The 12749-nt window shown below is 43.7% G+C and overlaps 1 protein-coding gene across 1 annotated transcript in view; it reads left to right on the forward strand.

Moving 5' to 3' along the window:
• Positions 1 to 12749, forward strand: part of cab39l (calcium binding protein 39-like) — a 61239-nt gene that overhangs the window by 1072 nt on the left and 47418 nt on the right. The gene's annotated exons all lie outside the window — the stretch shown is intronic.

A 12749-nucleotide genomic window follows, 5' to 3' on the forward strand; every position in this document is an offset into this window, starting at 1 on the left:
AAGGTAATTGCCAGTTTTTTTCTGTTGTTGTGACTATTTACTTAAAAATCTGAGACTGGAATGACTGCTGTCATTCACAGTGGCCGTGAGATCAGAACCGGGGTGAGAAATAAGAAAGGAAAATGTACATCTTGAGGTTTGTCCAACGTGCATGGAGTATCTTGCTGACAAATCTGTTTCATTTTGTAGAGAAAGTTAATTTACTAGCTACTTATGCTTTGGAAGATTTCAGCCTCAGGTGGTACGGTAGTGTAGTGGTTAGCACAATGCTTCTACAATGTAGGCAACCTGAGTTCAATTCCTGCCACTGCCTGCAGGGAGTTTGAACGTTCTTCCTGTGACCCTTTGGGATTCCTCAGGTCATTGTAAATTGTCCCATAATTAGGATATTGCTGGGTGGTGCAGCTTGAAAGGTTTGAAGGCCCTATACTGCGCTGTATCTAAATAAAGATTGAACCTGAAGACAGAGTGCAAAGTTACAGAGAAAGCTTGGGGTCCAAATCCTTAGATTCTTTAAAGTTGCTCCCCAAATTAGTGACTAGTGAATGTCTTTATAATTAGAAATGTCAAAGTAACTGCCAGTTTCTTCTGTTGTTGTGACTATTTACTTAAATATTGCATCGGCATTCATTAGTTGAGGGATTGATTTTGAGCCGTGAGGTAGTGTTCATCATCATCATCAAGTGCTGTGTTGTATAACGTAGGTGATCGTCATCTCGTGATGTGATTGTTCTTGACAAACTTTTCTACAGAAGTGGTTTGCTATTCCCTTCTGGGCAGTGTCTTTACAAGAAAGGTGACCCCAGCCATATTCAATACTCTACAGTGATTGTCTGCCTGCCGTCAGTGGTTGCATAACCTGGACTTGTGATATGCACCACCTGCTCCCATAGCTTCACATGATCCTGATCTTTGTGGGGGGGGGGGGGGGGGAGTGCTAAGCAGGTACTACACTTTGCCCAAGGGTGACCTGTAGGCTAGCAGAGAGAAGGGGTGCCTTGCACCTCTTTTTGGCATAAAGGGATTTCCACCCCACCACCCATTCAGATAATGTTACAGCTGTATAAAACTCTGGTTTGACCACATTTGTGTTGTGTTCAGTTCAGTATCACAGTGCTGGCTGGGGCTAGTGGTAGGGACTGATCTATAGGGACAGATAGGCATATGGATGTAAGAAAAGTGGAGGTTTAAAGGGCAATGTAGGAGGGTTTTGTTAGATTGAGCATGGAGTAGGTTTATATAGGTTGGCACAAATTTCTATGCTGTTCTTTGTTTTTTAAAAAATATGATTCAGCTAAATGCATGAAATGTCTGGTTGAGAACTTAAGGAGCACAGTATGGCAGGGGGATGGAAACCAGAGTGATGGGGCAGTTGATATACAAGTCAGTGCAGGCTGTGGAAGGACAGGCAGATAATAAAGCATAATTGTTGTCAGTGGGATGAGCTGAAGTTTAACATGATGGTAAAATTAAAAAAAATGATATTGTGGGCATCACTGAGTCATAGCTGAAAAAAGGTCTTATTTGGGAGCTTAACATCCAAGGATACACATTGTATTGAAATGACAGGCAGATGGGATGGCTCTGTTGGTTTAAAGAGTTAAATTAAATCAAATCAAATCCTTAGAGTTGACAGAATTGGAAAACATTGAATCCTTGTGGGATGAATTGAGAAACTGCAAAAGTGAAAAGGCTCTCTGGGAGTTGTATACAGGCCTCTGATCAGTAGCCAGAGGGCAAAGTTGTGATAATCATGGGGAATTTCAATATGTAGGTAGTTTGGGGAAAATCAGGCTGGTGCTGGATCCCAAGAGAGGAAATTTATAGAATGCCTACGAGATGGCTTTTTAGAACAGCTGTGGTTGAGCCTACTAGAGGAATGGCAATTCTGGTTTGGGTGTTTAATGAACCAGATTTGATTAGCAAGTTTACGGTAAAGAAACCCTTAGTAGGTAGTGGTCATAATATGGTAGAATTCACCCTGCAATTTGAGAGGGAGAAGCTAAAGTCTGATGTATCAGTATTACAGTGGTGTAAGAAGAATTACAGAGGCACAAGAGAGGAGCTGGCCAAAGTTGATTTGAAGGGGACACTAGCAGGGATGACAGCAAAGCAGTAACGGCTGGAGTTTCTGGGAGCAATTCAGAAGCCAATGGATAGATATATCTGAAGGAAGAAAAGGAGGAGGAAGAAACTGTAGCTGGCAAGGGAAGTCAAAGGCAGGATAAAAACAGAAGTGAGGGCACATCATAAAGCAAAGATTAATGGGAAGTTAGAAGATTGGGAAGCTTTTCAAAACCAACAGAAGGAAACAAAAAGCCATAAGGAGAGAAAAGATGAAACCTGAAGGTAAGCGAGCCAATAGTATTAAAAAAGATACAAAAGGTTTTTTTGAGATATATAAAGATTAAAAGCGAATGAGAGTGGATATCATATTGCTGGAGAGGTAGTAATGGGGACAAAGAAATGGTGGATGAACTTAATATTTTGTCAGTCTTTCTATGAAAGAGGAGCAGTATGCCATAAATTTTGAGCATGTCAGGGGCAAAAATTTGTGTAGCTATTATTAATAAGGAGAAGGCTTGGGAAGCTGAAAGGTTTGAAGTTAGCTTAGTTACCTGGACCAGATGGGCTACACACCAGGTTTCTGAAAGGGGTAGCTGAAGAGATTGTGGAGGCATTAGTGATCTTTCTAGATTCTGGAGGACTGTAAAATTGCAAATGTCACTCTACTCTTTAAGAAAGGAGGGAAGCTGAAGAAAGGAAATTATAGGCCAGTTAACCTGATTTCAGTGGTTTAGAAGGCTGGAATCCATTATTAAGGATGAGTTTTTCGGGTACTTGGAGGAACATGCCAAAGTCAGCATGGTTTTCTAAACAGGAAATCTTGCCTGACAAATGGTTGGAATTCTTTGATGAGAACAGGTAGGATAGACAAAGGAGAGCCAGTAAATGTTTATTTGGATTTTCAGAAGGCCTTTGACAAGGAGCTGCACATGAGGCTGCTTAACAAGATGAGAACCTATGGCATTTCAGGAAATATACTGGCATGGGCATGTGGCCAAGTGGTTAAGGCATTGGGCTAGCGACCTGAAGGTTGTGAGTTCGAGCCCCAGCCAAGGGAACGTGTTGTGTCCTTGAGCAAGGCACTTAATCACACATTGCTCTGCGATGGCACTGGTGCCAAGCTGTATGGGCCCTGATGCCCTTTTTTTTGCCAAGCTGTATGGGCCCTAATGCCCTTCCCTTGGTGTCGTGGAGAGGGGAGACTTGCAGCATGGGCAACTGCTGGTCTTCCATACAACCTTACCCAGGCCTGCGCCCTGGAGAGTGAAGCCTTTCCAGGCGCAGATCCATGGTTTCGCAAAACTAACGGATGCCTTTACTGACATGGACAGAAGTGGCTGACTGGCAGTGGGCAAGGGGTATGAATAAAGGGGACTTGTTCTGATTGGCTGCTGGTGACTAGCGGTGTTCAGTGTTTAGACTGCTTTTTTTCCCATGAAATAATGATTTGGATGACAGAATTGATTGCTTTGTGGCCAAGTTTGTGGATGGGTGGAAGGGTAGGTAGTGTTGAGGAAGCAGGGAGTCTGCAGGAGGACTTGGACAGATTAGAAGAATGGGCAAAGAAATGACAGAATATAGTGTAGGGAAGTGTATGGTCATGCACTTTGGTAGAAGGAATAAAGGCATAGATTATTTTCTAAATGGAGAGAAATTCAAAAATCAGAGATGCAAAGGGACTCGTGCAGGATTCCCTGAAGGGTAACTTGCAGGTTAAGTCGGTGACAAGGAAGGCAAATGCAATGTCAGCATTGATTTTGAGAGGACTAGAATATTAAAGCAAGGATGTAATGCTGAGGCTTAATAAGGCATTAGGTGGCATTTACAGTACTGTAAGCAGTTTTGGACCCCTTATCTAAGAAAAGATATGTTGGTATTGACGAGGGTCCAGAGGAGGTTCACAAGAATGAATAGGTTAACGAATGAGTTGTGTTTGTTGGCTTTCAGCCTGTACCAACGGGAGTTTAGAAGAATGGGGGGGCGGGGATCTCATTGAAACCTTTTGAATATTGAAAGGCCTAGATACAGTGGATATAGAGAGGATGTTTCCCATAGTGGGGAGTCTTGGATCAGAGGGTGCAGCCTGAGAATAGAGGGACTTCCATTTATAATAGATATGTGGAGGAATTTCTTTAGCCAAAGGATGGTGAATTTGTGGAATTCATTGCCACTTGATGGCTTTGTAGGCTAAGTCATTAGATATAAAATGGAGGTTGATGGGTTCCTGATTAGTCAGGGTGCCAATGGTTATGAAGAGAAGGCACGAGAATAGTGCTGAGAGAGATAATAAATCAACCATGATGAAATGGCGGAGCAGACCCAATGGGTTTAATGGCCTAATTCTACTCCTATGTCTCATGAATATAATGCAATATTTATAACATGTTCATTTTTTTTTTACTGCACTTTAAATGAAGGGACAGTTAGGGAAAAGTCTTAAATTGTAGAATAACTGTTGTACCTGTAATGTTTGCATTTTTTGTAAATGCAAGTAATCATGAAATCTAAAATATTCCAAAAGGTAATTTCTTTTAAGCTAGTCATTCGGTCTGTTTGTAGTAGCAAAAGAAGGTTGAAGGCCTCAGCTGATATTAGTATCATGAGGTGTGCAACAACAGTCTCAGTTATATAGTGTTATTTATGGGCACCAGCTATGACATTCCAAGTTCAAAGTACATGTGTCACCATATACAACCTTGAAATCCGTTTTCTTGTGGATGTTCACATAACTAGAAAGAAACACAATGGAATCAATGAAGGACTACATGTGACAAGATGGACAAACAATCAAATATGCAAAAGACAACAAAATGTACAAATACAGAAAGAAATAATAAATAAGCAATAATATTGAAAAATGAGATGACAAGTCCTTGAAAGTAAGTCCATGGGTTGTGAGAACAGTTCAATGTTGGGGTGAGTGAATTTATCGCTGCTGGTTCAAGAGCCTGATGGTTGAGGGGTAATAACTGTTTCTGAACTTGGTGGTGTGGGTCCTAAGGCTCTTGTACCACCTCCCTGATGACAGTAATGAGAAGAGATCATGTCCTGAATGGTGGGGATTCTTGATGATGGATGCTGCTTTCTTGCGACTGCATTCCATGTAAATGTGCTCAGTGCTGGGCTGGGCCGGGCCATATCCACTATTCGCAGGCTTTACTATTCAAGGCATTGCAGGCCATGATGCAACCAGTCCGTGTGCTCTCCATTGCGTATCTATTGAAAGAAGTTTGTCAAGGTTTTACACTCAAAATGCTGGAGGGACTCAGCAGGCCAGGAGCATCCATGGAAAAGAGTAAAGTTGACGTTTTGGGCTGAGACCCTTTATCAGGACTGGAGGGGGGAAAAATGTTGAGTCAGTAAGAAGGTGGGGGGAGGAGAGGAAGATACACAAGGTGGTAGGTGAAACTGGGAAGGGGGGGAAGGGATGAAGTGAAGAGCTGGAAAATTGATTGGTGAAGGAAATACAGGGTTGGACAAGGGCAATCTGATAGAGGACAGAAGTTCATGAAAGAGAAAAGGGGGAGGAGCACCAGAAGGAGGTGATCAACAGGTAAGGAGATGAGGGGAGAGGGAAATGGGAATGAGAAAAGTTTGTGATGAAACCACACCCAGGTTGGGGGAGCAACACCTTGTATTCCGTCTGGGTAGCCTCCAGTGTGATGGCATGAATATCAATTCCTCAAATATTTGGAAATGTCACCCCCACCCCCTTCACCATTCCCCATTCACATTTCCCCCTCTTACCTTATCTCCTGCTTGGTGGTGGGAGCTCACTGGAGATGGCAGAAGTTATGGAGAATTGTGTACTGGATGAGGAGGCTAGTGGGGTGATAGGTGAGGACAAGAAGAACTCTATCCTTGATAGGGTGAGGACAGACTTGTGTGACATGGAAGCAATGCAGTTAGCAGTGATGATGGTGGAGGAAGGAATGTCCCTTTCTTGGAAGAAGGAGGACATCTCATTAGTTCTGTAATGAAAAGCCTCATTATGAGAGAGGAGGAGTTGGGTTTTATACAAGTGACGGGATGGGAAGAGGTATAGTCCAGGTAGCTGTGAGAATCAGTGGGTTTATAAAAGATATCAGTAGATAAACTGTCTCCAGAGAGATTGAGAAAGGGGAGGGAGGTGTTAGAAATGGACCAGGTAAATTTGAGGGCAGGGTTGAAGTTGGAGGCAAAGTTGATGAAGTTGACAAACTTAGCATGGGTGCAGGAAGCAGCACCAATGCAGTCTTTGATGTAGTGTAGGAAGAGTTGGGGAATGATACTGGAGTAGGCTTGGAACATAGATTGTTCCGTGTCGCCTGCAAAAAGGCAGGCATAACTAGGACACATGCGAGTGCCCATGGCTTCACTTTTGGTTTGAAGGAAATGGGAGGTGGGATTAACCAATTTCCCCCGGGATCAATAAAGTATGACTATGATCTGAAGGAGAAATTATTGAGAGTGAGGACCATTTTGGCTAGACGGAGGAGAGTAGTGGTGGAGGGGTACAGGTTGGGTCTGTTGTCTAGAAAGAAGCAGACAGCTTTAAAGCCCTCCTGATGGGCTGTGGGGATATATGGGGACTGGATGTCCATGATGAATATGAAACGATCGGGTCCAGGGAATTTGAAGTCTTTGGAATGATCCAGAGTGTGCGAAATGTCACGGATGTAGATAGGAAGGGACTGAACCTGCGGGGGTAAAACAGAGTCAAGGTATGCAGATACAAGTTCGGTAGGGCAAGAACAAGCAGAAACAATGGGTCTATCAAGACAAGCGGGTTTGTAGATCTTGGGTAGGAGGTAGAAACAGGAGGTGTCGGGTGAGAGAACTGAGATTGGTGGCAGTGAATGGGAGATTCCCAGAGTTAATAAGGTCAGTGATGTTGTGAGTGACAATGGCCTGGCGCACCTCAGTGGGGTCCTGCTCGAGGGCTAAGTAAGAGGAAGTGTCTGAGAGCTGTCACCGGGCCTCAGCAAGACTACTACAGCACCCTCCTTATCTGCAGGTTTGATGGTGAAGTTAGGAATAGAGTGGAGAGCAGTGCCTTTGGAAGTGGTGAGGTTAGACTTGGAGAGAGGAGTGGTAAAGTCGAGACAGTTGATGTTTTGTCGGCAGTTAGCAATGAAAAGATCCAGAGCAGGCAGAAGACCAGAGTGTGGTGTCCAGGAAGAGGAGGAGGGTTGAAGACAGAAGAAGGGATTATCAGTATGGGCTGGAGAGTCCTTGCCAAATAAGTAGGTACAGTGGTGGCAGAAGAAGAGCTCAGCATCATAGCCTGGTGAGTTCCTCAAGCACTGTGTATGTGTGTGTGTCTGTGGATTTTCTCATGTTTGTGATCACTTGCTTACTGTTTGTGCAACCTTGCAATGGATAAATTGACTGTTGTTCTTGTATTTTTAAGTCCCACTACATTTCTGTGCCTCAATGTTCAGTAACTTCAGGGATATGTGACCACAAGTTTTAATGCTTGTTGCACTAATTTCTTTTTATCTCGTGTTTTGAATTTTTTTGACATCAGCTAGAATATGAAATACTGATGATAATTTGAGCTTAACCTTCTGATGCTTTGTGAAGTTGAAGTGATGGTGAGAGGAGGAGTCTTTTGGTTCTTACAGGAACAATAGTCGGTATTGAGGGATAGTTAACTGTATGAAGCATATTTTAAAGATTGATTAATTAAACATTAATTGGATAGAAAGCTAAGGAAAGTTGCAAATTAGCCCACTCTTTTGAAATGGGAAGCTACTTGTATATGAAATATTACTGCCCAGCATTGGTTGATCTAGCCCATTAAGTAATGTTTTCCTCTAGAAAATTAACTATTCTTGCTCATTCCCCTTATTCCCTTCCACGCAACTATGAATTCTTTCTACTTCTGTAATTATAGTTTGTGATGCAGAATTTTAACCATCTTGTGTGATGTTGTTTATCTATCCCATCTCTTTTAATTATTAGAAAGGGAAAGTTATATTATGCATTCAATTTTTTTCTGAACAGCTTTAGAACATTTAATTTTTATTTGTAATTTGGTTAAATGGTAAGTCTACCACCTTGCACATGAAAACTTATAGTGCATAAGCTATTTGAGAAGTTTAATAATTAGTTAAAGAATAACAGCTGGAATTTTTAAAATAGAATAGACTGTCTCAAATAACTGGTCTTCCCTAAAGATAAAGGTTTCTCCATTTATTTCTGGAGCTACTTCTAGTGTTTCTTTCATGCATTAATTCATGATATCTCTAATCACTACCTTGTATATCCCATCACACAATCCTCCTCCGATTCCACTAGATAAACGCTTTTGTACATTTAACTCATTAGTTTTTGACACTCCATTCACTGCAATAATTATGCAACGCTAATTTGTTTAATTGCCCCCTCATTCCCTCATTTCTACTATTGCAGAGTTCTCGCCCCCCTGGTATTGTTTCTGCTTTCTCCTGTTATATTTGTAGCTTTGGGATACCTTGTTGTTAATTCACTTGCTCAAAGGGTGCATACCTAATCAGTTATGTGCTATTTATTGCTGGATCTGATTAACCAAGATGAATTGTTTTGAAGTGTCTTCTGGAATTCCTAAAGTGTCACTATTCCAGGGCCATCCTAGAAAGATAATTTTAGGTTCACTGCACTGTCAAGTATTAAAATTTTTCTTTCCTTTCGCTTCCCCCTTTACCTCCAACACGTGTGAAGAGTGTATGGACCTTGTCCCTGAGATGGCAAGACTTGAATCCTTGCTTTTCTCATGGCTTTGCTACCAATTACCAGTGTCCTCTAGTTCAATTGATTTCCAGGATCATAATCCATCTCCCCAGCTGAATGTTATTCAACTATGGTGTTGGATTGCTTCTTTGAACTTCACTCATGGAAGAGCTGTAGTTTTGCTCTTTCTTCGGGTCAGTCTTGTGAGCACTGAAACCATGCCAAGCTAATTAACTTAGTAATCAAGTGCCCAATGAAACTAATCTGTTATCCTTACACAATGTCCACATCCTTGTATTTGCTGCACATCTCCTTTTGATCTTCCCCATCTTCTCCTTAAATGCATGCCCTCTGGTATAAGACAATGTAACTTTCTGACTGTTGCACTTATTTCCTTGATTAATAAAGGCAAGTATGGCATTAGCCACTTTTACTACCATGTCAACCTGTGTAGCCACTTTCAGAGAGCTAAGGATGTGGTCCCCAAGATCCCTCTGCACATCAACACTGTTAAGGGTCTTGCCTTAACAGTGTTCTGTTTCTTTACATTTGATCTCCCAAACTGCAATACTTTGGGTAGGTGGGCAAGTTTGCTAGAGCTGTTGGGGAGGGTTTAAACTAAATTAGGGGAATTGGAACTTGACTGATAGGGCTAAGGATGGGGCAATTGGTATACAAGTAGATGCAGTGTGTAGTGAAACTGTGAGGAAGCATACGCAGGTGATAGGGCAAAATTGCAGTCAGTGGGATGAGTTGAAGTGTAAGATGTGGGCAAAATTGAAAAGGGTGATAAATACAGGACTGAAGGTGTTATATTTGAATGCATGCAGTATATGGAATAAGTGTTATTGTAGCGCAATTGGAGATTGGCAGGTATGACATTGTGGGCATAGTGAGTTGTGGCTGAAGAAAGGTCGGAGTTGGGAGCTTAATATCCAAAGATGCATATTATATTGAAACGACAGATAGAGGGGGTGGGGTGGCTCTGTTGGTTTAAAATAAATGAAATCAAATCCTTAGAAAGAGGTGATATAGGATCATAAGATGTAGAATCATTGTGGGTGAGTGAATGAGGCCTCCATTGGTCAGTCAACCATAGATATTGCATCCTAGCTGTCTGGATACGCAAGCCTGGGCAGTATGATATGGAGAGCAAGCTGTTGCGCACGTAGCAAGCTCCCACTCTCCATGCATCTCATGATCCCAAAGGAACAGCAGAAACTGGTAGTGTTTGGTACCAGCAGTGTCACAGGAGTTGCCAGTCAGCATGTCAGCATTGAACTCAATGTAGGACTGCCTTAGGGACACCAGCTCTGGATTTTCCCTTTGGGTTTAATCCCAAAGCTCTCCTCATAAATGAGTATAGCTGCAAGGCAGTGGAGGCTTGCGATCAGAGTTTTCATTCTCTTAGATGAGCTGCCAACCACGGCTGACGAGCCCCATCTGCCCGAAGCAACTGGTTTTAAGGCGCCAGTAGCCTACCTTAGCCCCTTCTCCTGTTAGTAAAAACAGTTCTGCCGGGTTTAGTAGCTAAGCCACATGTGAAGGCCAGGACTTGGTTGTCAGAGGCTATTTGTGGTGCAAATCACTGGGGGCATTTAATAGGTAGTGGGAGTTTGTCCCCATCACCAGCCCTGGCTGTAACCTTGTGGGTAGAGTTAAGAAAGTGCAAAGGTAAAAAGACCCTGATGAGGGCTGCAGTCGGTGCAAGAGGTTATTCATTGGTGACGCAGTGTGAGATTTAAAAAGTACTTTTGGTTCTTTACGATAGGCTGCAAGCTATGTGCGAGGTTGTTGGTGATGCAGCACGACAGTTAAAAATAGCTTTGGTGGGCTGCAGTCAGTACAGGGCAAATTTAAAAGGAGGTGTACGCAGAGTTGCCATTGTTGGAGTTGTCCAGTGTTAGAGTTGTCAGACTTTGGTGAGAACAGGCTTGGGCAAGCATAGGCAGAGATTTTAAGTATAAGTAAGTTTCAAGTAATTTTTTTTTATTGGTACATAGCTAGTGTGCTGGGAAAGGGGTCGGAGGTAGTGGTATGTTCTTTGTGTGCGATGTGGGAACTCTGGGAGACCAGCTGTTTCCCTGATAACTATATCTCTATTAAGTGCACTGAGCTGCAGCTCCTAAGAGACTGTGTTGAGGAACTGGATGACCTTAGGCTCATATGATAAAATGAGGTGATCGGAGGTACAGGGAGGTAGTCACCCCTAAATTGCAGGAGGCAGGTACCTGAGTGACTGTTAGGAGAGGAAAAAGGAATAGGCTGGCTGATGCCCTCAATAACAAGAATACCATTTTGGATACTATTTGGGGGGGGGGGGGCATGACCAACTGGGGGAAGCTGCAACCAGGTCTCTGGCACCGAGTCTGGCTCTGTGGCTCAGAAGGGAAGGGGGCAGAAGAGCAGTAGGTCCTTGAAAACTAAGGGCATCAAAGGTTGTGGAGAGAAGACAATAGAATAAGGTTGAGAGAAATAAATCAGCCATGATCAAATGGCAGAGCAGACTCGATGGGGGATGAACAGCCACATTCTGTTCCCATATCTTATGGATAAACTCTCCATTATGTCTTTTTTCTGTTAGTTCGCATCTGATTCCAACTCCTCTCATGCTGTAACCTTGATTTAAGCCCAATGTTACCAACCATTGTCCATTTTGGCCCTGTCTTCCAGCACTCTTTAAATACTTCCTTTCTAAGAAATCTGAATTATGTGTATGTGAAGATTGCATTGCTGAACAAATACAAACTTGAACAAGCAACACACATCAAAGTTGCTGGTGAACGCAGCAGGCCAGGCAGCATCTCTAGGAAGAGGTGCAGTCGATGTTTCAGGCCGAGACCCTTCGTCAGGACTAACTGAAGGAAGAGTGAGTAAGGGATTTGAAAGTTGGAGGGGGCGGGGGAGATCCAAAATGATAGGAGAAGACAGGAGGGGGAGGGATCGAGCCAAGAGCTGGACAGGTGATTGGCAAAAGGGGATACGAGAGGATCATGGGACAGGAGGTCCGGGAAGAAAGACAAGGAGCGGGGGGGACCCAGAGGATGGGCAAGAGGTATATTCAGAGGGACAGAGGGAGAAAAAGGAGAGTGACAGAAAGAATGTGTGCATAAAAATAAGTAACAGATGGGGTACAAGGGGGAGGTGGGGCCTAGCGGAAGTTAGAGAAGTCGATGTTCATGCCATCAGGTTGGAGGCTACCCAGACGGAATATAAGGTGTTGTTCCTCCAACCTGAGTGTGGCTTCATCCTTACAGTAGAGGAGGCCGTGGATAGACATGTCAGAATGGGAATGGGATGTGGAATTAAAATGTGTGGTCACTGGGAGATCCTGCTTTCTCTGGCGGACAGAGCGTAGATGTTCAGCAAAGCGGTCTCCCAGTCTGCGTCGGGTCTCGCCAATATATAAAAGGCCACATCGGGAGCACCGGACGCAGTATATCACCCCAGTCGACTCACAGGTGAAGTGTTGCCTCACCTGGAAGGACTGTTTGGGGCCCTGAATGGTGGTAAGGGAGGAAGTGTAAGGGCATGTGTAGCACTTGTTCCGCTTACACGGATAAGTGCCAGGAGGGAGATCAGTGGGGAGGGATGGGGGGGACGAATGGACAAGGGAGTTGGGTAGGGAGCGATCCCTGCAGAATGCAGGGGTGGGGGGGAAGGGAGGGAAAGATGTGCTTAGTGATGGGATCCCGTTGGAGGTGGCGGAAGTTACGGAGAATGATATGTTGGACCCGGAGGCTGGTGGGGTGGTAGGTGAGGACCAGGGAAACCCTATTCCTAGTGGGGTGGCGGGAGGATGGAGTGAGAGCAGATGTACGTGAAATGGGGGAGATGCGTTTAAGAGCAGAGTTGATAGTGGAGGAAGGGAAGCCCCTTTCTTTAAAAAATGAAGACATCTCCCTCGTCCTAGAATGAAAAGCCTCATCCTGAGAGCAGATGCAGCAGAGACGGAGGAATTGCGAGAAGGGGATGGCGTTTTTGCAAGA

The sequence above is a fragment of the Mobula birostris genome, chromosome 6, assembly GCF_030028105.1.
Source record: "Mobula birostris isolate sMobBir1 chromosome 6, sMobBir1.hap1, whole genome shotgun sequence".
Lineage (NCBI taxonomy): Eukaryota > Metazoa > Chordata > Chondrichthyes > Myliobatiformes > Myliobatidae > Mobula > Mobula birostris.